We start from the raw sequence: 3,408 nt of genomic DNA on the forward strand, positions 1-3,408 counted from the left end.
AATATGGAAACATACTGCTGACGTCAATGGTATGTTTGACGATCTATAACAATATCATTAACTTGCGTATGAGTATCTGGGAGGCTTTTAAAGCGAAAATTTAAAAAAATAATACTTGGACGTTTCGGCCATTTCGGAAAGATCCGCGGTTTTTGCCTCAGACTCTTGCGGATCGATCAAAACATTTCGGGAGTAGCTCCTTGCGGAGAGAGGGAGAAATACTTAGAATGGTCACACTTTTGTAGCGTAGTTTCACCGAAGGAGATGTTCTGGGCTAACTCTAATGCCCGTCGTCGGCACGATTTCTTTAAATCATTTCTGGCGTGACCAGCATGCACAAAGGCGACTTAAGGTTGCTATTAATTATCTACTAATAGCCATGACTATCGTGGCACAGTTTTAAAGATTAGCGTCAATGCTGGCTTATAGTTGATCACGCCAAAGGACGCCTTCAATTTTTTCGGCTGTTTCTAGAAGCTACTATTCCCGACGTGCGAACAGTAGCAATCCCGACCACCAGTCGCTACCACGCATCCTGGCCCTTATACCATATACCAGCACAGAAGCTATAGGACTGCGACTTCGAACTCATACCTCCGTAGACGTCACTTTCCTAGAAGCTCTAGGTGTAGCTCCGAAGACTTTCTCACGGATGCTTTTGTCGCGCTATGCTTCCGAGCTACACCAAAAAAGCACATTGAAACGTTAGGGAGTAACTATTAGGCCAAGGATGCCGCCATCGAAAACATAACCAGTCTATGTGGATATCATTGCGTAACACATGTGTGAAAATCGTATAATCATTGGCGCATTTATAAAATTTAAACTTTACAAAGACCATGGATAAAAGTTTTAAAATGTAGACCAAAATTTGCAGACGTTTGTGTTCGATGCATTAACTTCAATGGTCTCGTTTCCGGCCATATGATATAAGAGCTCATTATGGATGACCGCCTTCAGTTTTCAGACTAGTTCGACTATCCCCTACGTTAGGGTAGTAGGATACCCGTTCATTTCTTCGACTGTCGTGAGAAAGCTTTTGCTTGACCACTTGGAGTGTTCTTGTGAAGGACAAAGCCCAACGAGGTTAAAAAATGTGCCTATGTATTCACATTTGTAACAGTAGCCGTCACGTGTTGGTCATATTCAAATATGTGATTTTTGAAACTTTCTCACACGTGTTGAAGATATATGGAACTTAAGTGTGACCTTAGAATCATTTCAGAGGAGAATTTAAACCACTGCAGCCTCTAAAGGATTTTGCACCACTGATTTCGCTTATTCTTTCAGCCAATCGGGATATAAAATTCGGCACCTTTTTCGAGTAACTTGCTTTTTTAGCAACTTGAGGACAATTCGAAAATATGCGCGACATTTTGGGACATTTTATTTAAATTCATTGTTCTTTATTAATTTTTTGAGAAAATTATGCGAATTGAGCATTTAAATTTATTATATAACTTTTCTTTAAATGTTTTGTTTTAATAACTTTGTGAATTCGGTGATTCGAAATCCGTGTTAAGCTGGCATTGAAATCGCCTGTTTTCTCAAATAACTTTTGAACGGTTAGATAGTGTTAAATTTCGCAATTGGAGTTTTATAACTGGCAGTGATGCGCATCCCTTGATACCCATTTCGACCATATCGGACCAATTTTCGAGATGAACAATAAATGACCTAGACAGTCTTAAAAGAGTAGAAAATATAGTAACGCGCCGAACGCCGCCACCGCGCCAATATTTTTGACATTCAGCGGCGCCGTGCGAAAAACGTTGCAAATAGGCGGCGGCTCACCGCGCGGTTCTGCGAATGGGATGTTTGTCCGCTAAAAGTGAGCGCATATGAGTAGAAAATTGTATGTGTCACATGCAAATTGTAAACGAAGCCGTTGTGTGAATTATTACAATAATAAAACAACGCATTCACACGATGAGTTGTCCTCTTTTGATGACCACTGAATTAGCCTAACTAAAACAAATCAGTTGAAAGTCAAGCGAAACTAATCACGTGCTCCGTGGGAAACACCCTTTGTATTAATTCAGTTACCTACACACTCTCAGCCGGTAACATCAGAAATGCTTCAAAGCAGCTTAATTTGGTTTTAACAGTTGTCCCGAGTACGCGAAGCAGTCGGTGGTAACCGAGCTTGAAGTGAAAGCTGAAAAAACAATGCAGAACAGAACAAGTACAAAAACAATGGAATAACTTGGTTGACATTGAGTCAACAGCCAATCACAACGTCAGATCTCACTGGGTTCTTGCCCATTTAAGTATTCAACTCCTCCACATAAAAGCGACGCAATCAAAGTCAAATAATCATAAAACGCAAGTGAAAATAAACAAAAAGAAGAGCCGAATGAAAAAAAACGTAAACAACAAATTGAGCATACAAATGAAAGCAAGAATATGCTGTAAGAAAAAAAAATATAGCAAGGATAACGCAGCACCAACCAAACGCGTCATACGTTTACTAAGGATAAAGCTTCCTTGATACAACAATATAAATTGAATTTGACGTGTGGCTCTGCGTAAATTAAACAGCATAGAATGATGGCTTCATGAAAGCTTTTATGTAGAGACAAACGAACAATCGCAGGATTTTGCACTCTGTTTCGTGTTTTGGCTTTTGGAAGCACTTGCTTTGCTAAGTCCTATGAGTTCGAGTTGCCCAACGCTCAGGCATTTTTTTATTTAGATTATTTTATCGTTTAATCTTTTTTATTTCTTAAATTGTTTTGGAATTTCATTTACTCATTCTTTGCATTTGCGAATGTTCCTTTTTATTAAGCTCCCCATTTTCGGTGTTGATTCCGAATATTACGTTACGCAGCTTTGTAATTTGCCAATTGTTGGGGTTTCTTCATCTCGCCCGTTTTTGATAATGATTTTCTTTTAAGTAAGAATTTATTTAGTGGAATAATTAAGAAATTACTAGGCCAATTTATCTGTTTGCATAGAGCAAATCTCATTTGTTTAAATAAATAGTACATGTTTGAAATAGTATATGGTATTTTACTTATTCAATTGTCTAAGTAAGTAAGCGATTCTTCAGGGACTTGGATCGCATGTAATTCATGAAAGTTTCTGCAAATGTCATATTTGATGCTATATAAAGAGGTGTAAAGATTTTTTTGTATATCGAAAACATTCAGAGTTCCAGATTTCCTAATAGGTGATCTAGATACATATACACTCAAAAGAATAAACAATCTAAAACGCTGAACACAAGACTGAAACCAAGACCATTCGTTGACAGAAGTTGGTTAAGTGCGTTTTTTCGTAAGTCATGGTATTGTTTTGAGAACACATTTTACAAGTCCATCGCAGTTTGGTATTGATTTGCAAACCTTGCTTCTTATTTAAAGACTTTATTTCTCATTTCAGAAACGCTAAATGAGAAAACAAGTT

This window comes from Eurosta solidaginis, chromosome 1 (genome assembly GCF_040869045.1).
Source record: "Eurosta solidaginis isolate ZX-2024a chromosome 1, ASM4086904v1, whole genome shotgun sequence".
Taxonomy (NCBI): Eukaryota; Metazoa; Arthropoda; class Insecta; order Diptera; family Tephritidae; genus Eurosta; species Eurosta solidaginis.